The sequence below is a fragment of the Amblyomma maculatum genome, chromosome 3 (assembly GCF_055883805.1).
Source record: "Amblyomma maculatum isolate TAMU_Amacu chromosome 3, ASM5588380v1, whole genome shotgun sequence".
Classification (NCBI taxonomy): domain Eukaryota; kingdom Metazoa; phylum Arthropoda; class Arachnida; order Ixodida; family Ixodidae; genus Amblyomma; species Amblyomma maculatum.
The window spans coordinates 220660484-220687565 of record NC_139346.1 but is presented as its reverse complement, the minus strand read 5'-3'; the positions used below and the strand labels follow the sequence as shown (position 1 = coordinate 220687565).

At 47.6% G+C, this 27082-nt stretch overlaps 1 protein-coding gene across 1 annotated transcript in view; it reads right to left on the bottom strand.

The window, feature by feature from the left end:
- Positions 1-27082, bottom strand: part of LOC146197754 (mite group 2 allergen-like Ixo r 2) — a 62270-nt gene that overhangs the window by 9006 nt on the left and 26182 nt on the right. The window lies entirely within an intron of this gene.

Genomic DNA, 27082 nt, shown 5'->3' with positions numbered 1-27082 from the left:
TGAATCGAGGGCAAGAAAGTATGAGAAGCGTCCGCTCGGGCCACTATCACGCGGTCTCTCCTGTTCTGACCTATGTCGCCAGCGTAACACCTCTGTCGGATGAAGCTCCGGCTGGAGCGGATCCTTTTCCGTTTCTTGTGGAGTGGAGCTCCGGACAAGGTCAAAAGACTTGTGGTGAAGCTGTCTAGGGACAGGGGAGGCCTTGGCATCTCCGACTTGTGGTGGTAGAGAGGACACTGTGCACATATTCTCGCAGTGTCTTCTTCCTGAAGCGCTTCTCCGTCGTGTAGCTAATCTCTTCCAGCTTCCGGGTATACCGTACCAGACTGTGCAACACCTGAATCCGTTGCCAGGCGTAACCGTTAACCAGTTCGTCCTCCTGCTCGTGGAGTGTGCATACCAAGTATGGCTGGCACGCTGCGCTGCCAGGAATAGCCGTTAACCAGTTCGTCCTCCTGCTCGTGGAGTGTGCGTACCAAGTATGGCTGGCACGGGCCTCCGTGAAGTAACTGCAAAGGTACGGCAGGAGGTCTGGTTCTGCCTGCAGCGGGAACGTCGCATTCGTGACGAGCGGAGGTTCTCGACGATTTGGTGCGGGCCATCTGTGATCTTCTTGGTTAAGGGTGGAACACTCTCTGTGTCTCTATGACTCTATTACAGGGAATGGTCGTCCCTAATGGCACTCGATCGCTGCGTTGTCATGAAGGTCCGCCTCGTTGGCTCAATGCCACGATGGCGCTGCAGGTCGTCTTTGCGTAAGATGCCACTCACTTTTGTGGGGGCATCGCGCGGTGGCCCCCTTCTCCGTGTAGGGCCCTCACCTCGAACTAAAAAGCTCTCCCAGACCCCAATTGGCCCTGGGGGAGACCTTACCGGAGGTATTGAATGGATGATGATGGGCTGATGGGTTATGCGTGACTCTGGGGCACGGCACTTCCGGGTTTAAATCCCCCCCCCCCCCCCCCCCCCATCTGACAACGGCAAAGAACACAGAACGCAGATGCTGCAGCGGCATGCCGCCAGCTTACTACACACGTGAATGGAGTCTTTATATTAAAAAACACTGTCGCTCAGCAAATGTTCGACAAGTATATGACATATATTGCGGCATGGTAGGTACTTTTGTTCATTTTCATCTGAATTTTTCCAAGCCTGTGCAAGAATAGGAATAAAAAAATTGAATGAACAGTGATCACGTCGAAGCTTCTTCGAGGCTAACATGACAGCAACTTTTCTGCAACAGCAAAACCGACTTACAGCGCTAGATGCGAAACCATCGATGTAGCACCGAAGATGCAAATAATTTCATAAAAATGGGATTTAAATTGCAAAATGCTTGCATGGTATAAAGTATTAGTATAACAGTCAAAGTAAATGTTGTAGGGTTGAGTTTTAAATGTTGTTATAATTCAGATATTAGCGAATGTGTTGTATTATAAACATTACTTTAGTTTTGCCAATAAACTTTGCTTTAATGAAATTTTTACATAATATTAAGCTTATTAGGAAAACAATCAAAACTGGTTTAATGTTCATGACACTATTTGTGCTCGAAGTGATAAAAAGAAGCCAATAAATGACGCAGGGGATACTCGATGCAGTGGCTTACAAATGAGTTCACCTGCTATATCGAAAGCATGCAAGAAACTTCTAAAGCGTTAAAGAAGGACACTCTCACTAAAGACACATTCAAGCCCTATAGCGATCCCATTGAGGCTCTCTTCGAGAAAGTAAGGCTAATGTGCGGAAGGGAACGACATGCTAAATATGCGTGGGCCGTAACAGCTAGCGGCACTTCACTACATTGTCAAGACGGACGTTTCACCTGAGAGCAAAATCAAGGTACCTTGCGTCGATGCCAAAAAAGAAATAATTTCTGCTGTGCTGCAATCAGTAACCGAGGGACTGAAGGAAGTGATGGCTTCTCCTGCCATCCCACTACCCAATTTCGCATATTCTGATTTACTCTACGTCTCTGGATATATCGATTAATCAACTTCGGGTGTGACGCTTACGCTATTCTTCTTGAAACTAGCGAAAGAAGCAGCTCATGTACACCCTTCTACGAGATCAGTATTCTAGTGGACTGTATTATCCGAAACCAGAGCTTGTTGCCCTATTAGACAAGTAGTTTTTGTTGTTTTTTTAAACGCTTCCGTGCACCTACAACATAAAAATGTTCTCGAAGTACTTAAGATCCTAATTCAATCAGCACTTGAGAATTTACCACTGAGTTGCCCTTAAGGAATAGACAATAGCCATGTTACAAGGTCCGCTTTTTTGATATTTAAAAATTTCTGTGTCAGCGCCTGTGTCTCGTCTGCCCTTCTCTGTCCATTGTGAAGTTTGCGCTGTTCTCAATCTTTTTTTTTTTTTTTTTGTTTCAAAAAAAACCTCCCCGCCTTTCCTCCTCGTCTTCTTCCTCCTCTCATAATCCTTCTTGTCAATTATTTATGCTAAGAAAGTGACAGACAGGAACGAGAGGCCAACTCCTTATGAACACAAGCCGTGCAGGAAGATTTTGAGACTGATTTTTCAGCCGCAGGTCGAATTTTGATGAATTGATGAATATGCAGTACAATGTGTAACTTTGAAGGACCATTTTTTTATGTGTGTATGTTTGCCGCTCTTTTCAATTATGCATAACTGCTTACACCCATTTGCTTGATTAAAGGTTGCTGTTCATTTATTATTAAACAGACTACGTCTGTCATACATGTGCAAGCCCGTTATACCTAGTGGCACGGGCAGAGGCATATTATTTTCCATTACTTTTGGGTAGCCTCACCATAATATATCTCATAAATGTGCGTCAGTCGCAAGACTACATATACATCTTCAGTCTTTCAACCGACTGATATGCTTTGAACGAAGCTAGAACAGCCGACTACATTAGACAACTGAAATTTTAACTATAGGCGCAAATTTTTTTCCTTACTCTGAATCTGAGACGCGCCATGAATTTTCGCCAGTCCTCTTTTGCTCTGAACGAAAACGGCATCGGTTGACAAAATCTCCACCCATCAGTTTGCCATGCACTCGCGTCAGGTCTCCCTACACCTACTTGCAGCTTTTAAAGGCACGCTGCATAGCCTGGCACATTTATTTTAGTACAAAATTTAGGAGCAATAAGTGTTGAAGTAAGTGTACCCGACGCTTCATTCGATCGTGAGCGGCCTCCTTGACGAAGGCGCTCGCGCGTGGGTTATTGACTGTATTTTATTCCTCATACATGATAAATATTAGACGCTGAATGTGGCGTCTTTGTATGAACCGTAAGGGGTGAAATGTCAGGGCCTGCGGGTTGCAGTTGATGCGGGCGGAGCGAAGAGCGAGCGCACGTTTCCCTTGCGCGTGAACGACGGTAGCAGAGGCGCAGCAGTGAGGCGGTGGCGACCCCACCGAGGCGCGGCGGGAGGTGGAAACAAACCCCATTGGAGAAGCCCCTCGAGACCGGCCGTGACTATTATAGGGTTGACTCTGCGGCGGATAACCAGGCGAAAAGGGGCCCGGCCGGTCTCGAGGGAGAGCGCGTTTCTCTCTTCTCTTACGGCCTCTCCGATGGGGTCTGTTTCTACCGCCCGCCGCGCTTCGGTGGGGTCGCCACCGCCCCACTGCTGCTCCTCCGTTTCAGCCGTTCACGCACAAGGGAAACGCGCGCTCGATCTTCGCTCTGCCCGCATCGGTTGCAACCGGCAGGTCCTGATATTTCACCCCTTATGGCTTATAGGAAGAAGCCGTAATCAGCGTCTGATTTATCGTGTATGAGCAATAAAATAGTCAATAATGCGCGTGCGCGCAAGAGCGCGCGCGCCTTCGTCAGTGCTGTCGCGTACGGTCGAATGAAGTTTCGGGTGCACTTACATCAACACTTTTTGCCCCTAAATTTTTCACAAAACTATATGTACCATTTTATGCAGTGTGCCTTTGAAAGCTGTAAGCAGGTATAGCGCGACCTGACACTAGTGCATGGCAAGCTGTTCGGTGGATATTCCAAGTATTCTGTCAACCGCTGCCGTTGCACTGAGGCACACTGAGGCAAAGAGGCACTGACGAAAATTCATAGCACGTCTTAGATTCAGAGTAAGGAACAAAAATTTAAGCATACAGTTAAAATTTCAGTTGTCTAGTGAAGTGGGCTGTTCTAGCTTCGTTTAAAACAAATCAGTAGGTTGAAAGACAGCAGATGTATACGTATAGTCTCGCGACTGACGCACACGTAGACAGTCGTAGTCAGTTTAATACCAGTGATAAAAAAAAACATTTAGTCAAGGAAATGGGCATAAAAAGATATGCATAACTGAAAAGAGCAGCAAGCAATAAAAAAAAAATGTCCTTCAAAGTTAACACATTGCACTCATTCATCAAAACGGTACATGCGGCTAGAAAATTAAAGTCTCAAAATCTTTCTGGACGGTTTGTGCACATAAGGAGCTGGCCTTTCGTTCCTATCACCTTCTTAGCATAATTGACAAGAAGCTCTGAGAAATTTCTCACATATTAAAGAAGCCGACCTTGGCTATTTTCAATGCCTTCCGGGCAACTCAGCACAGGTGAGTTCTCAAGTGCTGGCTGGATTAAGATTTGAAGGACTTCAAGGACATTTGTGTGTGGTAGGTGCACGACAGCTTTTTCAAAAAAAGACACAACCTTGTCCAAGAGAGCTACAAACTCTGGTTTTGGATAATGCAGTCCGCTAGAATCTTGTCCTCGCAGAATAGTGTACATGGGGCTGCTTCTTTCGCTGGTTTCAAGAAGAATAGCACAAACGTCACACTCGAAGTCACTGATTAACTTCACAATGTATCCAGCGACGTAAGCTAAACCAGAATACGTGACAGTGGGTAATGGGATGACAGGAGATACCATCACTTCTTTCAGTTCCTCGGTTACTTATTGCGGCAGAGCTGAAATGATTTCGTCGGTGTCGACACTAGGTGCCTAGGTGCGCAATACAGTGCGACATACAACTCCTATAGTCACCTAGCTTTGAATAAACAGCACAGATAAAAGCTTTTATATTCATTATTGAGGAGTGTCCCTTGAGTAACAGTGGCGAATGTGTAATAAGCAAAGCATTCTACCAAAATAATGGGGCAGCAATTGCTCTCTAAGGCAGGCATTACTGCACAGATAGTTGCAAAAACATACTAGAAAAAAAAAAGAAAATATTGCTAGGAATTAGTGCTTGAAATAGATTTCCTGTTTTTTCATGAAATAATCATGATATCATGTAAACATTTCATTAAACCAACGTTTAATTGCAAAATTAAAATAATGTTTATCATACAACAAAACATTTGCTGGTCTATAAATTATAGCAAAATTGAAAACAAAATTTAAAATCGTTAACTCTGACGTTATACTACTAATACTTTATGTCATGTAAGCATTGTGCAACTTACATTACATTTTTATAAAATTATTTTCATTTTCGGTGTTACCTCGATGGTTTCTCATCTAGCGCTGAAAGACTGTTTTGCCATTGTTGCTGTTATGTTTGCCTTGAAGAAGCTTCGATGTGATCACTGCTCATTCACTTTTTTTATTCACATCTTGTACAGGCTTGGGCAATAATTCAGATAAAATAAACAAAAGTAGATACCATGCCGCAATACATATCATATGCTTGTCGAGCGTTTGCTGAGCGACAGTGTTTTTTAATATAAAGACTTCATTCACGTGTGTAGCACGCTGACAGGATGCCGCTGCAGCATCTACCTTCTGTAATCTTTCATTTAGGGGCTGCACTCACCACGAAACCCGCGGGCGACAGCGCGAAACCAGGTAAAAGCCACCCGCCGCCACTGAAGCAGATGCGGAGCGAACAGTGAGCAGGTCGCGCCCCTTGCGGCGGCGGAGAGCGTGACTCAAGGAGAAAAGTTCCCATTGTTCACGCGGCGATTGAGAAGGCCGTAAGAAAGAGCGCGCGCACTCTCCCTCGAGACCGGCCGTGAAAGGGGGAAGGCAGAAGAGAAAACTTGGGGCAGGGGGCGCTGCGCCGCTCTAAAATCCCTTGATAATTTGAAAGTAGCGACACTCTCCTCCGCGTCGCGCTTTCCTCCTCGATTCTCATCGCGCGGCGGCGGCGAGCGCTGCGCACGACACGCTTTTTCCCCCTGACGCCCGCCGGCCGGCCGCAGCAGTGAGTGAAGCGCGAGCTTTCGGGCCAGGTCTGCGCTCCAGGAGTGCACAAAATTTTTGAAAAATTGCGAGAAAAGCATTGAGAATGCCTATAGTAAAGTTCATGAATTGATTGCTTTCTTCTTAGAACTGTTTCAATGGGGAATACTGATAAACAAAGCTTTCAGGCGAGTTCTGTGCTACAGACACTTTTTAAGTCTCATGATAAGGTTTTACTTTGTGCACTTAATCTAGTACTGCCTCTGACTTTATGTTTGTTTTTTTTAGAGCGTGAAATCTGTCACCGCGGTAAAACTTCAGAAAACGATCCAGGCTGGTGCTTTGAGCTTCAAGATTAGAGAAGGTTAAAGCAGGACTTAGTCTATCTCGCTACTGTCAAGCTATCTCTCTAAGCATAGTATATGTCACGTGATCAACCATGAGATTGGATTATTGGTTAATTGTACATGTATTTCAATCAATTACTGGGCCAAATTAATTGATAGTAAATTGCAATTAAAATCTAAATTTTAGCTGCAACACCGAACCGTATACCGTTGAAAAGCTTAGGCCAAGTGTAATGGCACTGTGCTAGTTAGCGATCCGCGATAATCTGCGTTCATTAGTTAATTTTGTATAAAATCAATTTTTGAGCTGTTCCTTGCTGCTTCGAGGCAAGGAACAGGTTTGCCACGGCAGTCTTGATATGATGCTGATGGAGGAATTAAATAATTTTATGAGTACGTGGCCCCTCACTCACTTCGCGTGTGGTTAAAAGACAGCAGGGTACACTGGGAGAAGTGGTGGGCCCTATTGCCGATACACTGAAGTTCTGGGGCAAGCATGCTGTGGTCTCATGCGCTGTGTAAAAGAGCTTGATTTCATTGAACGCAACAATCAAATAAAAAAATTACAAGGTGCACATAGGTCTTCAACGTGCGGAAATGAGAAAGCATATAACTGCCAATTCATTAACTATCGCTATCCTATCTATCACTATATCTACTAATGCCAGAGACCTATCGTAACTGTCACTATCCGCAACGAACACTATCACCTCACTATCCGGGCCTATTACTATAATTTACTATTATTATCCGTAACAGTCACCATCATTACCTATCACTATTCATAACCATCACTATTTAATCTGATGCCGTCCCATGACCCATTGATATACTTCAATTTTCATTGACTTACGTTGTCAGTCATATCTCTATTATCTCATAATATCTGACGAGACAACTATACATTGACTTTTAATTCGTATACTTTCTTGTTTTCTCATAAATGGAGGTGGGAAAAGAGCAAGCCACAGAAATAACTGACTACTATCAGCGCGAGGTTCATGTCTCTGTCGAGGAGGCTTCCTTTACTTCAGGACAGGTCGGTGAGAGAAAATTGATGGAACTGCGTTTGGTCTGTTTTTTTTTTTTCGAGTTCGTGTAATATTGGCGGCTCAAACTGGTCTTCAGTGAAATGTAGCTAGAACATAGAGCGATGAGATAATTACTCAGGCTAGGTGAAAAAAAAAATCTTGCATACAATTGAAATGAGTAATATGTTACAGTGTTAAGAATTGTTGCTCGCAAAATGTTCCCCTATTTTTACATAATAACTATAATCATCATTGATTGTTTAAGTTTCGTAAATACAGAAAATTGATGCAATGATTCCGGCTGATTTGACATCGATGGGATAACTTTTCTCGCAATAAATGAATACGCGGAATCGCACTTTTAGAGCTCCAGCTTTCAAAGCGAAGGTAACCTGCCAACGCCTTGTAGTCATGGTCAAAGAGAAGTGTGTGATCATATGAACACCTCCTGCACATTGGCCGTATCCCTGATAAAACGAACGCATATTTTTTAACCCACGCGTGCGTCGAAGCATGGCAAGACACATTCAAGAATTGAAAAAAAAAAAATGCCATACGACCTAACTAGTGCAGATTACCCGCAATACCTCGGGTTTACTTGCCAAACAGTTTTTCAGGGCCAGCATTCAATGCTCCCGAGTAACCGACGCACACTACAAGTAAAAGCTGGAAAGGCTAGCTCCTTTACAAGCCCGAATTTTGATTTTTAGTGAAGGAGGCCAGGGATCCTAGCATAATCGCGACAAATGCAATCGAGAGACTGTAATTTTCCAGTTATTTCTGACAGCAAAAAGCAGATTATAGCGCCCTGTTTCTCACTGTACAGAAGTCGAAGCGTGTTAAATGATGGAGCCTTGGAGCCTCGCAGAATATTCAGCATGCTGCAGAGGACAACCTTATTTTTATACAATGAACATGCTGCCGCCGCAAAAATATTGAGCAGCAAGCAGGAACAAAAAACGCAGCGTCAGGTGACGCGTTATTACGGGGAGTGAGAAAGGCACTCGACGTCGCAAACAACTCTGTTGTTTCTAGGAATAAACGTCTTTCGACTAATCTTGTGAATCCATTGACTCGTGCGCGAGCCGTCACGCTTGCCTTGAGATATCATGAATACCGCATAACCATCTTCAGGTCGCTTGCTGCAGTTGTACGCGCAACAGCACGGCATAGAGCTTGCACGCTGCAATAAAAGCACAGCGCGCAATATTCGCTCGCCGAGACTGGGGGAAAAATGGCGCGAAGGAAAAAGAAAACACAAGGAAAACGCCGGACGCGCGTCGGTTTCCAATGGCAACGGCAGGGAGACCAATCGTCGCTCAGGAAATCGGGCGGAGAGCCGGCCTTCAGCGAAGGGGCGCGCAAGGGGCGAGGAGGAGGCGAGGAGGTAGCGCGGCGGCGGCAAAGTTCAATCGTTGGCGTACCTTTCAAAGTATCAAGGGGTTTTACGCCGCTCTGGGCGTCAGCGCCCTCCATGGAGACCCCATGAAAACCTCCGCGCAACGTGGCCGCGTCGTCGCTGTCGTCTGCTCCGCGCTGCTTTCCAGCACCGCTTCCATCGAGCGGCCGTGCCAGCACGTGTTTGCGCGCGCGCGCTCGGTTGTTTCTCTCCTCCTCCGGCCGCGTTCTGGCCGCCATCGCGCTCCAACAAAGAGGGGAAAAATAATAATAATAAAAACTGGAATGAAAAAGTGGTGGCGCGCTTTTTCGCAAAACATTAAAGAAGGACACTTTCGCTGAAGAAACATTTCAAGCACTGTGGTTCACCACGTAGTCTGCAGTACAAGTGGTAGAATACCTGTGTCGCCTCCGTTCTCACCGCGAAACTTAATAGCGACCCCATTGAGATTGAGGGAACGTCATATTAGATGCGAGAGCGGCACTTGACCACATTGTCAAGGCGGACGTTTCATTTGGGAGAAATCGATGACGAAGCAATCATTTCTGCCACAATCAGTAACCGAGGAACTGAAGGAAGTGATGGCGTTTCCTGTCATCCAATTACCCGCTGTCACATATTCCTGTTTAGCTTACGTCGCTGGAAACGTTGTTAATCAGTGACTTCGGGTGTGACGCTTGCGCTATCCTTCTTGAAACTAGCGAAAGAAACAGCTCCATGTACTCTCTTCTACGAGGACAAGATTCTAGTGGATTGCATTATCCGAAACCAGATTTCGTTGCCCTGTTGTACAACGTTATATCTTTTTTCGGGAACGCTGCAGTGCACACGAATCTTCTCAAATTACTTCAAGTACTGATTCAACCGGCACTTGAGAATTCACATCACTGAGTTAGTTGTCCGGAAGAAATTGGCAAGTCCACTTCTTTGATGTGTGAAAATGTTCTGAGATTCCTTCTTGTCAATTATGCCAAGAAAGACAGGAACAAGAGGCCAGCTCCTTATTTGCACAAGCCGTCCAGGAAGATTTTGAGACTGTGAACTTTCTACCCGCAGGTGGCATTTTGATGAATTGATGAATATGTAGGGCAATATATATGTAACTTTGAAGGACAATTGTTTTTATTGTTTGCAGCTCTTTTCAATTATTCATGATTGCTTATGCCCATTTCCTTGATTAAAAATAGTTTATATATATTGTAGGGGTGTGTTTATTCGGTGAACCCAGGTGATTCCAGCCGCTCAGGGGAGACTCGCAGCGAAGCGTCAGGCGTGGCGAAAGAGCAAGGCAGCGAACAACTTCTTCGTCCTTGAGAGCGGCAGCACGCGACGCATGTCAGTGGTTATATCGATGAAGATTACCACACTACAGTTTCCCCCCGGGCAGAGAAGGAGCCATCCTGGCGACTCATGGTGCCGAAAGGACAGACGGATCGTAGTAAGGCTTGATTCGGTCCACATGAACTATTTCGCGTCCACGGCGACGCAAGTCCGCAGATGGCGTAACCGGCTCAACTACGTAGTTCACAGGAGATGTTTTTTGAAGGACTCGGTATGGACCGTGATACCGAGCAAGAAGCTTCTTTGACAGGCCGGCGGTTGTGGCAGGAACCCAGAGCCACACCAGGGAGTTGGGCGCATATGAAGGCGCCTCAGCAGTGTCACGATGGTGTTTTTGTTGCCACTGATTTTCCTTTGTAAGCGAACGAGCGAGCTGACGGCATTCTTCTGCGTACTGGGCGGCGTCCGAGAGTGGCGTCGATTCAGAAACATCAGGGCGGTAGGGAAAAAGCGCGTCCATTGTGCAGGTTGGCTCGCGCCCGTAAAGAAGAAAAAAGGGAGAAAATCCGGTGGTGGTCTGTATCGCAGTGTTGTACGCGTAGGTTACGAAGGGAAGAACGTGGTCCCAGTTGGAATGAGCGTCGTTGACGTACATGGCCAGCATGTCACTCAGAGTACGGTTGAAGCGTTCTGTCAGGCCATTCGTCTGAGGGTGGTAAGAAGTAGCGGTGCGATGAATGATGCGACATTCTTTCAGTAGGGCCTCGAGAGCGTCGCACAAGAAAACGCGTCCGCGGTCACTGAGCAGTTCCTTCGGAGTCCCGTGGCGAAGAATCAAGTTGTGGAGAATGAACAAAGCAACGTCTCTTGCAGAGGCAGAGGGTAACGGTGATGTTTCAGTGTAGCGAGTCAGATGGTCTACTGCCACAATAATCCATCGGTTTCCAGCAGGAGTAGTCGGAAGAGGGCCATAGAGATCTATGCCAACGCGGTCAAACGGACGAGCAGGGCAGGGTAACGGCTGCAACGAAACAGAGGACTTCTGAGGAGTTTTTCGGCGTTGACAAGATTCGCAAGCGCGCACGAAATGTCTTACGAAGCGGTACATTCCACGCCAGTAAAATCGCAGACGTAGGCGCGTGTAGGTTTTCAATACGCCACCGTGAGCACATTGTGGGTCACCATGGTACGCAGCACAAATGTCGGCACGGAGATGACGCGGGATGACTAGAAGCCACTTCCGTCCATCAAGCAAATAATTGCGGCGATAGAGAAGACCATCACGAATGGAGAAGTGGTGGGCTTGGCGGACGAGCGCTTTGGATGAATGACCGGGAGTAGGACTTGAGAGAAAATCCAAAAGTGCATTGATCCAAGGGTCATTCCGCTGCTCGGTAGCCATGTCGATAGTTGTAAGAGTCGACAAATCGTAGGCACAGACGTGGTCAGACGAATTATCTCTAGGCAATGGCGAGCGGGAAAGAGCATCCGCGTCCGTATGCTTTAGGCCTGATCGATAAATGACATGAATGTCAAACTCCTGGAGACGAAGAGCCCAGCGAGCAAGGCGACCGGATGGGTCTTTCAGAGAGGCAAGCCAGCACAAAGCGTGGTGATCGGTCACAACGTAAAACGGTCGACCATACACATAAGGACGAAATTTTCCGATAGCCCAAATAATGGCCAAACATTCCCTTTCTGTGACTGAATAATTAGATTCTGCCTTTGTCAATGTTCGGCTGGCGTATGCCACAACATACTCGCTGTAACCAGGCTTACGTTGGGTAAGGACGGCACCAAGCCCAATACCGCTGGCATCAGTGTGGATCTCCGTAGGCGCAGCCGGATCAAAGTGGCGTAGAATGGGCGGCGAAACCAAAAGGCGGCGTAAAGTGTCGAAGGCTTTATCGCAGGCTGGAGTCCAGGCGGAAAGGTCGGAGCTGCCGGCAAGGAGCTGGGTCCGAGGAGCGATGATAGAGGCGAAGTTCAAGATGAAACGTCGAAAGTAGGAGCAGAGGCCGATAAAGCTCCGAAGCTGCTTCAGGGAGGTTGGCTTCGGGAACTCTGCAACTGCGCGAAGTTTGGTGGGGTCGGGAAGAATGCCGTCCTTAGAAACTACGTGGCCTAAAATTGTGAGTTTTCGGGCGGCAAAGTGGCACTTCTTCAAATTCAACTGAAGCCCAGCGCCGGCGAGACACGTGAGGACATCCTTTAGGCGGAGAAGGTGAGAAGAAAAGTCGGCAGAAAAAACTACGATGTCGTCCAGATAACAAAGACAGGTCTGCCACTTGAGTCCACGAAGAACAGTGTCCATCAGGCGCTCGAAAGTAGCCGGGGCATTGCAGAGGCCAAAGGGCATAACGTTGAACTCGTATAATCCATCCGGTGTTATAAAGGCAGTTTTCGAGCGGTCATTATCAGCCATCGGTACTTGCCAGTAGCCGGAGCGCAAATCCAAAGAGGAGAAATACTCGGCTCCCTGTAAACAGTCCAAGGCGTCGTCGATTCGCGGCAAAGGATAGACATCTTTGCGCGTGATTTTGTTAAGCCTACGGTAATCGACGCAAAACCGGATGGAACCATCTTTCTTGGTGACCAAAACAACCGGAGAAGCCCATGGACTGTTAGATGGCTGTATGACGCCCCGGCGAAGCATGTCGTCCACGTTGTCAGCAATGACTTGGCGCTCAGAGGCCGACACGCGATAAGGACGCTGTCGTAAAGGTGCGTTTGTACCAGTGTCGATTGCGTGCGTAACGACAGACGTGCGACCCAGAGCAGTGTGAGGAAGGTCGAAGGCAGAAGTGAAGTTCTGTAGAAGAGCAGCGAGTTGATCGCGTTGTGCGGGTGGGAGATCTGCGTCAATAGCTTGTTGAAGAACATCGGGTGGTGTCGAAGCGGTCGCTGTATCGCAACAGCTGAGCACATTAACGTCTAATGAAGTAGGCGTTGCAGGAAGAGTATTTACAAGCTCGGGATCAAGTTCTTCAATACGACCGAGACACTCGCCGCGTAGCAGGACGGACGGGCACGAAGATGGATTTGAGACGTACATTGCACTAAGGCCATCTTCGAACTTGAGGACAGCAAATGGAAGCAGGAGGCAGGGATGGCGTGAAGCGGCGTCGGAAGGTGTGAAGAAGACAGTCGAACTAATAACGCTTTCACAGGAGAGTGGAACGAGGGCAGCAGAAAATGGAGGAATGTCTGTGTCACTGGCGACGAGGAGTTTTGCAGGCCGGGTAGGGACGCCGACAACCAGTCGTCGACGTCTTGGTCAGCCGTGCCACTGAAGAGGCATGGATCACGCTGCCGTAGAACGCCAGAACACAGTACCGTGGTTGGTAGGGGCGCCGATGTCGAGGTGGTCTCGTCTGGCATGGTGGAAGCAGTGGTCAACGTGCGGCTTCTAAGTTCCAGGGTGGATGGGAACGTACCCAGCAGCACCTGCACCAATTGTAGGGGTGTGTTTATTCGGTGAACCCAGGTGATTCCAGCCGCTCAGGGGAGACTCGCAGCGAAGCGTCAGGCGTGGCGAAAGAGCAAGGCAGCGAACAACTTCTTCGTCCTTGAGAGCGGCAGCACGCGACGCATGTCAGTGGTTATATCGATGAAGATTACCACACTACAATATATATATATATATATATATATATATATATATATATATATATATATATATATATATATATATTACTAAACCGACTACGTCGTTCATACATGTGCGTCAGTCGCGAGATCACATATACATCTACTGCCTTTCAGCCGACAGATTTGTTTTGAACAAAGCTAGAGCAGCCTACACCACTTGGCAACTGAAATTTTATCTATATATGCATAATTTGTTGTTCCTTACTTTGAATCTGAGACGCACCATGAATTTTCGCCGGTGCCTCTTTTGCTCTAAACGAAAACGACAGCGGTTGACATGATCTCCACCCAACACTTTGCCATGCACTCGTGTCACCTGCTTACAGCTATCAAAGACACACTGCATAGTCTGGTACACATTTTATTTCTGTACAAAATTTAGGGGGAAAAGTGTTGAGCCAACGTTACCCGGGAGGTGCTTGTCCTGTCCGTTCTTCTCCTCCGTGCACGTCTTTTGCGCTGTTTTTCTATCATGTCACCATACCAACTCGCCCAGATGTCTCTTCTGTTACCCTAAGCTTCATTCCACTTTGCTCAGCCGCAATGACGAAGGCGCGTGCGCGCCTGCCCGGATTATTTTCTGTATTTTATTTCTCATAAAGGATAATAAATCTTAGTCGCTGATTACTGTGCATTTGTGTAAACCATAAGAGCTGAAATGTCTGTACCTGCCGGTTTCAACTGATGCGGGCAGAGCGATGAGCAAGCGCATGTTTCCCTTGCGCGTGAAGTAGTTGTAGTACAAACTTTATGAGTTTACAAGGTGAAGCACTAGGTCTGGGCCGACTCATTGATCTCGGCAGGTGGCCGGCAGGTGGTGCCTGGCGGCGACCTTTCCCACCCAGTCGACCAGCCTTTTTTGGCTAGCCGGGTCCGAGCTGGAGACCGCGATCTCCCATCCCTCGTGGTCCGTTGGGCTCCATTGGGTCGGAGGTTGAAATTCTCTACAGATAAACATGATGTGCTCGAATGTAGCTCTCGGGGCCCCGCGGAGGGAGTATTCGGGTTGATATTGAGTTGGGTGGAATAGGGCGAGTAGTGCTGGTGAGAGAAACGTGCGAGCCTGGAGTTGTCTCCATGTGACCTGTTCTAATTTAGTAAGTGAGCCACCTCCTTACCGGGGTTACCCGAATGGGCAGGGACCCACATTAATTGTGTGGGTCGGGACGGTTGTCAGAGGTCAGCATGCGGTGGGCCACTGTGTTTAGCCGTCCCCGGGCAAAATTTTGAGAAGTTTTCGAGTCAGTAAAGACGAGTGTGGCAGTGGAGGTTGCAACTTCTAGTGCCACAGCCGCCTCCTCCTCTTCCTCGGAGGTGCGAGCTCTGATTGAGCTAGAGGTGATTTGGTCAAAGCAGCTTGAGAGAACCGAGATTGCATACGCCTGTTCGTTGCGGTACTCAGCCTCATCTACGTAAGCCGCGTCCGTGTCCCCTACATGCGCTCTATGCAGTGCCTTAATTAGCTCTGGCTTCTCTTCGAGCTTGGTGGTGGATCGGGTGCATGTTTTTCAACAAAGGGTGGAAATTGAGATTCTCCATAATCGATGCCAGTATGCGGTGAGTATTCTCGGGAGGAGTTCCAATCGGCCTCATTTGGAGGGAGGAGAGAATGTGTCTGCCAGTGGGTGTGATGGAGAGTCGATTAATCTGCGCGATTCGGTGGGCCTCCACCAGTTCGCTGAGGGCGTTATGCACTCCCATGTTTAAGAGGCACAGTGTGGGCGTGCTCCTGGGCAGTCCTGAGGCGGTCTTGTAAGCTTGGCGGATTAGTGAGTCTACTTTCTCTGTTTCTCTTTTCGTAAGAAATAGGTAGGGTAGAGAGTATACTACTCGGCTAATAATAAACGCCTGTACTGAGCGTCGTAGGTCGTGCTCTCGCATACCGCGGTGTTTGTTGGCTATGCGTTTGATCAGTCTATTGTTTGCTGCGTTGCTGTCGTGAGCTCGGATATGGTTTCCGTATTGAAGCCATTGTCCTGTAAGAACATACCAAGCACACGGAGCCGATGCACTTCGCTTATCGGCTGTCCGCTCAGGGATACGGTCAACCGTGGTTGGTCTTGTCGCTTGAGGCCAGGGTGCATGACCAAGAGCTCTGACTTGGCGGGGGAGCATGCGAAGCCCACCGTGGCCGCATACTTCACCACCGTGTCAGCCCCTGCTTGTAGGGTCTCTTCTATGTCTCCGAGATTTCCTGTGGTGGTCCACAGGGTGATATCGTCAGCATAGAGAGAGTGGGAGAGAGTAGGTATTTGTGAAAGTTGTTTAGCCATAGGAATGAGAGTGATGTTGAACAAAAGCGGGGATAGCACGGAACCCTGCGGTGTAAGCCCATTGCCTAGAGAGAAAGTTGGGGACTGCAGCGTTCCGAGCCTGAGCTCGGCCGTGCGGTCTCGTTAGAAGTCCGTTACGTAGAAGTGTGTTCGGGCGCCTACTTCCAGGTTCGTGAGTGACTCCAATATGGCGGAGTGTAGGACATTGTCAAATGCCTTTTGCAGGGCAAGAGCCAGAAGAGCTCTGGTTCGTTTGCAATGTCTAGGGTGAAGTATGTCTTCCGAGATTTGGAGCATTACATCTTGGGTGGAAAGGTGGCTGCGGAAGCCTAGCATAGTGTGGGGAAATAAGTCGCGGGCTCGCATGTGCTCGAGCAGGCGATTGAGTACGACGTGCTCGAATAATGTACCCAAGCACGACGTGAGTGATATCGGGCGGAGGTTGCAGAGGGCCAAGGAGTTTCCAGGTTTGGGAATGAAGGTAACCTGAGCGTGCGTCCACTCCTGGGGCAGCGTTCCTTCTCGCCAGTGTTCGTTAAACAGATCGCTGATGGCTTGGATGGAACTTTCGTCTAAGTTTCTGAGCGTTTTGTTTGTTACTTTATCCGCACCAGGCGCGGAGGTTGTGCGGAGATGCAGCATGGCTGCCCTTACTTCCCATTGCTCGATCTTAGCATCTAGATTCGGGTTGTGGGTACCTAAATACGGTGTGAGCGGCGTTTTTGGTGCTGTGTTAAGGTAAGTGTCCTTAAGAGTGGTGATTACTTCGTCGTTATCCAATTCAAGGCCATGAATAAGGCGGGCGACGTTTTTATGTTGTATATTCTTCGTCTGCTCTGGCCCTAGCAGACATGATAAGAAACGCCATGTATCCTTTAGGTCAAGGTTTCCCGCGAGGCGATCGCACACCTGGTTCCATTGTTGTTGTGTGAGCTGCCTTGCATAACTCTCCATCTCCCGTAAAAGGGCAGAGATTCGAAGCCTTAAGGACCAGTTTCGTTTGCTCTTCAGCCATCGTTTCTGCAGGCTAGAATGTGCTTCCCACATGTGGAGAAGCTGATTATCGGTAACCTCAGCATTTTAGACGTTAGGCATTCCTTTTGTGGCCGAATGAACGTCACCTTGGATGCCAGTTTTGTAGGTTATCTATGCGCTCTGGGGCTGCAACACGAATAGCACGAAAGTAGTCCCAGTCTGTGATTTTGAGTTGTCGTTTAACTCGGCCGGTGATAGAAGACAAGGAGAGGGAGATCTGAATTATGTAATGGTCGCTCCCTAGGGAGTTATAAGTGTTTAGCCAGAAGCACTCTGTGATGTTCCGCGTGAGGGTGAGATCCGGAGAGGTGTTCTTCTGAACACTATTCCCTATACGAGTGGGATGTTGTGTATCGTTGACCATGGGTGAGACCTTTTCTTTGGAAGAATGTCCATAGACGTGAGCCTTTCGAGCAATTCTTTGTGTACCCCCAGCTGCAGTGGCTTGCATTCAAGTCCCCTACTATCATTAATGGGTGGTTAGCGCTGATGCTGAGAGCTTGTTGTAGGGCCTCTATAAGGGGGCTGGCTTCTCTTTGGGAGGACTGTAAATATTTAGAACGAAAAGTCTGGGGCTTTTTTGTTCCTTGGGGAGCAGCTCGACCAGTATACAATCAACATCCTGTACTTCGATGGTGTGATCCGCGGCTATGTAATTCCGATGCACTAGCGTCGCGACTCTGTGTTGCTGAGACTTTGACACCACGTGCGGTGTGTAGTTTAGCAATTTGACCGAGGCGTTTGTTTCTTGTAGTGCGATGATAGTAGGGGTTTCTTCTGTCGGGAGAGCCTGTAAGTGAAGCTGCAAATTGCTACGCTTTGGGCGGAAGCCTCTGCAGTTCCACTGCCACACGCGAATACTACGGTGTTCCGCCATTCTGGGGGTCGGGGGTAAGGTGAGAAAACGAGCTCTGGCCTGTTATTAGCGTACTGAGAGCAGTTTGGATCTGCTGCATCTGTTGTTGCATTTGTTGCTGCTGTTGCTGCAGCAGCTGGGCTTGCTGCTCGAGCACTACCATCCTCGCGTCCAGATTCGTTGCCCAGGTGTTAGTGCTTGTAGTTATGGATTCAAATTTTTCTCCGATCTTTTACTCAAGAAGTGGGTCAAGGTTGGTTGGGGTCTGAGTTGGCACATTGTCGTGGTTTGTAGCCTTCCTTTTAGGAGGCGTGTGTGCTGACGAATCTGAGGGAGAATTTCTACGGCCAGACTCGGGGGGCGGAGGGGGCGGGTGTGTTTTACTCGGGGGAGGAGTCGGAAGTTTCTGCGCGCCCTCTGGGGGTAAAGGTGTCGGCTAAGCATTCCCATCTGTTTTGTCAGTTGTTGAATTTATTCAGCTTGTAATTGATTTTGTGCTCTAAGCAGTTGAACTTGTTCGTTAAGCTGTTGATTTTATTTGACCAGTTAGGGAGATCGTGGGCCCCGTCTCACCTTATTTTCTGGCTGAGGAGGCTGGTCGACCAGAGGCGGGAAGGACTGGGATCGGTCCCTGGTTTTGGAGATGTCGGTCTTCTTTCTGGTCGAGGACTGCGATCACTGGTGCTGACGGTTCGGGCTCTCGGAGACGTTGCCATGCTTGCATCTGGATCTGCGCGGCTGGTCTCCATCAGCATCCTCCGTCTTGGGGTCCGGGGTCGGTTTCTTGTATCCCGGTCTATCAAACCGGTTCGGACAGTCCCGGGAGCCTGTGACGTGCGGGCCCTCACAAAGAATGCAGAGAGGTTCGCACGTGGAAGGGTCCACCGCCGCGTGAGCCACACTACACCTTTGGCATAGGTTTCGCTTCTGTTCCGTGCAAATGTCGCTGTGATGCCCGGGCCGTCCGCAGTTATAGCAAGCCTCAGCTTTGGGGAGGAAAGTGTGGCGCAGGTATATCGCGCCGTAGAAGCGAAGCTGTTTTGGAACCATAATGGTGTGTACAAAGGTGACAAGAATGGATTTCGTACGTCCGAGCTCCCTTGCATCGGTGATCTCGTATTCGGAACTCTGGTTCAGTGCTTTCATCTCGGAAAATATCTCTTCCGAGGTTTGGTCGTAGATGGCGTTGTATACGATGCCGCGGATGGCGTTATCCGGTGGGGCAATGTACGGCCTCACTGGATAAGTTTGGTCGATAATTTTGATCTGCTCTAGCCGAACATATTGGCGAGCTATGGTGTACTGATGGTGATGGAATTGTGTCGGAGTTTGATGCGGATCACGTCTTGTTTTCGGACGATCTCCGCTGGGAGTCGGAGTGCGGTGGTAACTAGGGACAGTATATATCCTCCGTTGTGCTTTCCGAGGTCTAGGCCTCCTATCGGTCGGAACACAATTTTTAGATCTTGTGGCGGGAGTTTTCGTAGGGGCGCTTGACGTTTTACAAAAGTTGGAGACGATTTGCCTGGTTCAGACAGCGCCGATGTGGCTGCGCCGGCCGGTGGTAGAACGGGCGTGCTGGTAGCGGCCTGCTGATCGGTTCGTTGATCGGATCCAGCGATGCGCCTGAATTGCCCGATTACATCTCGCTTCCATGTCAGAATTCAATGGTTCCATACTGTCGTCTCCGTCCACCGTGACGTCGCTGGGTGGAGGGAAGAGCCGCGGCAGCGCGAGGTGGGCCAGACGGTTTTCTGAGAGCCCCGCTTGGGGGTCGAGAGGCACCGGAGCTGGCGAAAACACTCTCGATGCGTTCCCGGAGGGAACTCTTGCGCGTGAACGGCGGTAGGCGGGTTGTGGCGACCCTACTGCGGCGCGGCGGTGGCCTTTGCCTGGTTTCAAGCTGTCGCTCGCTTGTTTCGTAGTGAGTGCAGCCCCGAAATGAAAGAACACGGAAGGTAGATACTGCAGTAGCATGTCGTCAGCATACTACACACGTGAACCGAATCTTTATATAAAAACACTGTCGCTCAGCAAACGTTCGACAAGCATATGACATGCATTGCGGCATGGTAGCTACTTTTGTCCATTTTATCCGAATTTTTCCCAACCCTGCACAAGAATAGCAAAAAAAAAAAAAAAACTGAATGAGCAGTGATCACATCGAAGAAGCTTCAAGGCAAACATTACAGCAACTCGTCTGCAACAGCAAAACCGTCTTTCAGCGCTAGATGCGAAACCATCCATATATAGCACCGAAGATGAAAATAATTTAATAAAAATGTAAAGTAAGTTGCAAAATGCTTGCATGATGTAAAGTATTAGTATAACAGTCAAAATAAAGACGGTAAGGTTGAGTTTTCAATGTTATTATGATTTATATATTAGCAAATGTGTTGTATCACGGCCGGTCTCGAGGGAGAGCGCGCTTCTCTTCTCTTACGGCCTCTCCAATCGGATCTGTTTCCACCGCCCGCCGCGCTTCGGTGGGGTCGCCACCGCCCAACCGCTGCTAAAGCCCCACTGCTGCTCCTCCGCTACAGCCGTTTACGCGCATGGGAAACGCGCGCTCGCTTTTAGCTCCGCCCGCGTCAGTTGCAACCGGCAGGTCCTGACATTTCGCCCCTTATGGTTTATACAAAGGCCGTAATCAGCATCGAACATTTATCGTGTACGAGGAATAGAATACAGTCAACAATCCGCTCACGCGCGCGTGCGTCTTCGTCAGTGCGAATGAAGCTTCGGTTACACTTGAACATTTTTTACCCCTACGTTTTGTACGAAAATAAATTTACCACGCTATGCAATGTGCCTTTGAATGTCGTAAGCAGGTGCAGCGCGACCTGACGTGAGTGCATGGTGAACTGCTGGGTGGAGATTATGTCAACCGCTACCGTTTTCGTTTAGATCAAAAGAGGTACCGGCGAAAATTCATGGCGCGTCTCAGATTCAGAGTAAAGAACAAAAGTCAACTCATATAGTTAAAATTTCACTTGTCCAGTAGAGCGGGCTGTTCTAGCTTCGTTCAAAACATATCAGTCGGTTGAAAGATATAGTTACGGCGCGCGCCGAGGAGCGCTGCGCCAGAAAAAGAAGAGGCGCGGGACGAGGGTTAGAGAACAAAAGAAGAGCGCCGGGGCTTTTGCCTGGTGTCCTCCGTTCTTCTGAGGCGGGCGTCCCACAACAGTTTGGTGTCAGAAGTCAAGGACGACTCTGCCACCACCGCAGCTCGGAGGGGCCTTCGCTGGATGGCGGTATTGAGCGCCTCCTGGATATAGTTACTCAGTAGTCTTGCGACTACTTTTATTCAAGGAAATGGGCATAAGCACAATCGAAACAATAAAAAAATTATCCTTCAAAGTTACACATTGCACTGCATATTCATCAATTCATCAAAATGCGAGCTGCGTCTAGAAGATTACGTCTCAAAATCGTCCTGCACTGCTTGTGCACTTAAGGAGTTGGCCTCTCGTTAATATTCTCGAGGATATTGTCCTCGTAGGAGATATACTACATGGGGCTGCTTCTTTCGCTAGTTTCAAGAAGAATAGCGCGAGCGTCACACCCGAAGTTGATTAACTTAACGTATCCATCGACCTAAGGTAAACTGAAATATGTGATAGTGGGAAAGGGGATGGCAGGAGATGCCATCACTTCCTTCAGTTCCTCGGTTACTGATTGCGGCATAGCAGAAATGATTTTTTTTTTTGGCATCGACGTAAGGTGCCTAGATTTTGCTCTCAGATGAAAGGTTCGTCTTGACAATGTATAGTCAAGTGCCGCTAGCTGTTACGGCCCTCGCATCTAGCATATATGTCGCTCCCTTCCGCACATTAACCTTACTTTCCCGAAGAGAGCCGCAATGGGTCGCTATATATGGCTTGAAATGAGTTTTCAGTGAGAGTGTCCTTATTTAACGCTTTAGAAGCTTCTTGCATACTTTCGATATAGCAGGTGAACTCATTTGCAAGTCACTGCATCGAGTATCACCATCATTTTTTGGCCTCTTTTTACCACTTCCAGCACAAGTGGTGTCATGAATATCAAACCATTTTTGATTGTTTTCATAATAAGCTTAATATCATGTAAAAATTTCATTAAAACAACTTTTATATGCAAAATTAAATAATGTTTATAATACGACACATTGGCTAATATATGAATTGTAATAACATTTAAAACTCAACCCTACAACGTTTACTTTGACTGTTATACTAATACGTTATATCATGCTAGCATTTTGCAATTGCATTTTTATGAAATTATTTTCATCTTCGGTGCTACATCGATGGTTTCGCATCTAGCGCTCAAAGACGGTTTTGCTGTTGCAGACGAGCTGCTGTCATGTTAGCCTTGAAGAAGCTTCGATGTGATCACTGCTCATTCAGTTTTTTTTTTTTTTTTTTGTTCCTATATTCTTAATTGTACAGGCTTGGGAAAAATTCGTGTTAAAATGGACAAAAGTAGCTACCATGCCGCAATGTATGTCATGCTTGTCGAACGTTTGCTGAACGACAGTGTTTTTTATATCCGTTAACGTGAGTAGTACATTGACGACATGCCACTGCAGCATCTACCTTCTGAGTTCTTTCATTTCGGGCTGCAATCACCACGAAACTCGCGAGCGACAGCGCGAAACCAAGCAAAAGCCACCCGTCGCCACTGAAGCAGACGCGGAGCGAACAATGAGCAGGTCGCGCCCCTTGCGGCGGCGGAGAGCGTAATTCAAGGAGAAACGTTCCCATTGTTCCCGCGGCGATTGAGAAGGCCGTAAGAAAGAGCGCGCGCTCTCCCCGGTTATTGTGAAAACAATAAAGAAATGGTTTTATATTCATGACACCACTTGTGCTGGAAGCGGTAAAAAGAGGCTAATGCAGTGGCTGACAAAAGAGTTCACTTGCTATATCTAAAGCATCCAAGAAACTTCTAAAGTGTTAAAGAAGGAAACTTTCACTGAAGAAACATTTCAAGAAATGCTGTTCATCGCGAGTCTACTGTACAAGTGGTATAATACCTCCTGGGGAAATGTGTCGGCTCCGTCCTCACCAGGAAACTCAATAGTGGCCCCATTGAGGCTCTCTTAGGGAAAGTAAGGTTAATGTGCGGAGAGAACGACATGCTAGATGCGAGAACCATAACAGCGGCACTTGACCACGTTGTCAAGACGGACGTTTCATCTTGGAGCAAAATCAAGGCAGTTTTCGTCGATGCCGAAGAAATCACGTCACTTCACTTTATTACCTTAAAGACCCCCTGGTGGGGTATTACATAAGGGGTGGGAAAACAAAAATTATTGATTTTAGTGATCACGTGATATCATTGAATGGTTAGATCAATTGTTTAAAAATTTGATGGGCAGGTGATGGCAGCTACGTCGTCAACTCGTTGTCAGAAATCATTTCTGCTTGGTCACAATCAGTAACCGAGGAAATGAAGGAATTGTGGTGGCATCTCCTGTCATCCCATTACTGTCACATATTCTGGTTTAGCTTACGTCGATGGATACATTGATAAGTTAATCAGTGACCTCGGGTGTGACGCAGCGCTATCTTTCCTGAAACTAGCGAAAGAAGCAGCCTCATGTAGACTCTTCTACGAGGACAAGAATTCTAGTGGCCTGCATTATCCGAAACCAGAGTTTATTGCCCTATTACAAGGTTTACAAAAAAAAAAAAAAAAAAAACTCGCGCATCTACCATACACAAATGCTCTCGAAGTACTTCAAATCCTGATTCAAGCAGCACAATTGAGAATTCGCCATTGCTGAGTTGCCCTGAAGGAATCAACAACAGTCTATAAGGTCCGCTTCTTTGATATCTGAAAAAATTATCAGAATCCTTCTTGTCAATTATGCCAAGAAAGTGACAGACCGGGATTACAGGCCAGCTCCCTATATGAACAAACCGGCCAGGAAAATATTGAGGCTGAATTTTTTTGCCGCAGGTCACGTTTTGATGAATTGATGAATATGTAGTACAATGTATAACTTTGAAGGACAATTTTTTTCATCGTTTGCCGCTCTTTTTAATTAGGCATGACTATTCACGCCCATTTTCTTGATTAAAGTTGTTGTTTATCTATGTATTAAACCGACTACGTCTGTTATACACGTACTTGCGTCAGTCACGGGACTACATATACATATTCTGCCTTTCAACCGTCTGATTTGTTTTGAACGAAGCTAGAACAGCTCACTCCACTGGACAACTACCATTTTAACTATAGGCGTAAATTTTGTTCCTTACTCTGAATCTGAGACGAGCCATGAATTTTCGCCGGTGCCTCTTTTGTAAACGAAAACAGAAGTGGTTGACAGAATCTCCAGCCAACAGTTTGCTATGCAGTCACGTCAGGTCACGCTGCACCTGCTTACAGCTTTCGAAGGAACACTACGTAGACTGATATATTTATTTCTGTAGAAAATTTAGGGGAAAAATGTTGAAGTAAGTGGTACCAGCTTCATTCTACCGTGCTCGGCCGCACTGACGAAGGCGCGCGCGCGCGTGAACGGTGTTTACTATATTTTATTCCTCGTACACGAAAAATCTTAGACGCTGATTACGGCGTCTTTGTATAAACCATAAAGGATGAAATATCAAGACCTGCCGGTTGCAACTGACGCGGGCGGAGCGAAGAGCGAGCACGTGTTTCCCTTGCGCGTGAACAGCGGCAGCAGAGGCGCAGCAGTGGGGCGGTGGAAAAGCACTGCCGGTCTCGAGGGAGAGAGCGCGCGAGAGAAACGCTCTCTCCCTCGAGACCGGCCGTGCATTGGTAAGGCCGTAGAGAAGAGAAGCGCGCTCTCCTTCGAAACCAGCCGTGAGTACGCATGCGCAGATCACTCCAAGGGCGACAGATGGCGCCACGTTCCTGTCAAATTCCAGTGGACTTCGTATGCAGGTAGAATCGCTGGAAAGTTTCAGAGTACCGCATTCGTTTTCCGCGCGCCACCGGCTCGCCTACTGGCTGATGCGCGTCACGTGACCTCACGTCGCCATATCCCTTCCAAGCGCGCGCGCGGAATACGTGTCTTGTGCTGGAGTTCCTCTTTTGTCAATTGTTTCTCGCAGTGTACACGTCAGAGATTATGTTGTGCTTTTGGGTGCGGCACCGGGCCTGAGTCAGGAAAGGCGTGTTCTCTGTGCCTGAACGGAAAAAGTGACCTGCATTGGTGATTAGTGTGGCTTCACAGAACCGACAGGCAAAACTTCGTGCCTCAAGGAACACCTTCTTGTGCTAGATACGCTGGTTCATTGGTTTCAAATTATTTTCATTTAGCGGTGAAAGAAGCGTAGGAAATACTCAACGTGAACATGGTGCGCCTGGTCGCAACATGTGTTTACCTTCCAACGCAGTATATGTGTTTACCTTTCAGCACAGGAATATGCAGCATCCGTTTTACTTGCGGAATTTTGCAAAAGCTACCCTCACACTAAGGTAAATATCTAGCCAGCTGGCAGCAGATACATCTATCTTCAGTACTCGTGCATGAAAGCGTATGGGCGCGTGTTCGTGTGCGGATCGATGTCCGCGCGCACCTCTTCGATTTTTATTTTTATTGTAAATGTAAACGTACATAAAGCTTTATGCACAAATTTATTAGTTATTTATTTATAGTGGTACGTTAAAGAAACCCAGGGGGTGGAAATTTTGGGAGCTCTCCACAACGGTGTTTCATAGTCTGAGTCACTTCGGGATGTTAAGCCCCATAAACTAAACCAACCAACCATATTTGTTGTGTGTTCGCAGCTGGCGACTTCTGGACAATGTGTGTCAACCACCAATGTACGATGTTGATGCCATTTCAATTTTTGACGGCAGTTAATGCGCGAGGTTCTGGCAAATTGGCGGCACAATGGTGTACGGCGATGAAACATCAGGCGATGCCATGAAACAATGAAAAGTACAATATTCACAACCACGCGGTGATAGCGACGATATAGTAAGCCATGTTTTTTTGTTTTTTCACGCTGAAAATGGCCGAGGCCAGTGCTTTAGTTTTCGTTCGCTTAATGACGGCGCCGCAAAAAAATAAAAAAAAATAAAGTTCGCGCAAAACAATATGCTTCAACAAAGCCTGCTTGGCGTTCTTGGCGCAGCGACGGCGATACTAAATTGTATTTTGGTTTCTTTACGCTGTCTCGGCGAACCTCACTTCATGTTGTTTGTACAAAGCGATTCATCGTTTCAGAGCGTGATAACGATCCGCACCTCGCTCCGTGTTTTACCATGTACGGCCGCGCGGCGCCGACGGACGGCATTCTCCAAGACTTAACAATATGCCTACACGTTTCTGCGACCTTCGCTGACGTGCTATTTCACACTCCGTCATTTTATAATGTTGTAACACCCCAGCGTAGAAAACAAGTCGATTCAAAGGGATTTGCAATAACATTGCTGACTACGGTATTAAAGTTAGCGACCGCACAATCAGTGTTGGCACTGTCTGCATAAACGTGCCTTCCCGTTTTGCTGAGCTTAAAAACGCGATCCAAGCCTACGGTCACTCGCCGTTCAGGCCCCGGCCGGGTCTGGAAGGGAAATGGCGCCCGTGGGCACCTTTGCGGTACTCTGAAAATTTTCCAGTGACTCTAGCACGCAGGGACCAATCAGCGCGTGCTGTGCTGACGGCGCGCATTAGCGGTAGACGGCCGCGGTAAGCGGCAGCGGTAAACTAAATGTCTCCAAACGTCGGAGGCTACAGGTGAACTACCGCTGCTAACACGGCGTCTTCCGGATTGCGCCACATGTACAGCTTAAAATGGAGCTTTCCGTACTTTCTCACTGTAAGCGGTTTAACAGAGATAATCCCCGCCAATTATTTCCTTCAGAAAGTCTACTCAAAGCAAGCTTTAAAGCGAACGTTTCGAGATTTCATATATAGCTTTTGATGTGCGGTACTTCTTAGGCTGTTCATGAACGTCAAGTTTCATGTATTGCTGTACAGGGTGGTTACAGTAGGACACTACGGAGGAACAAAGCTCCAGGAAGCGAGACAACAAAAGTCTATATATCTTGTCATATTGGTCTATGACTACATTTGTAGAGGCGGAAGTCGAGCCGAGGTGACCTCATGTATGCTAGTGAAA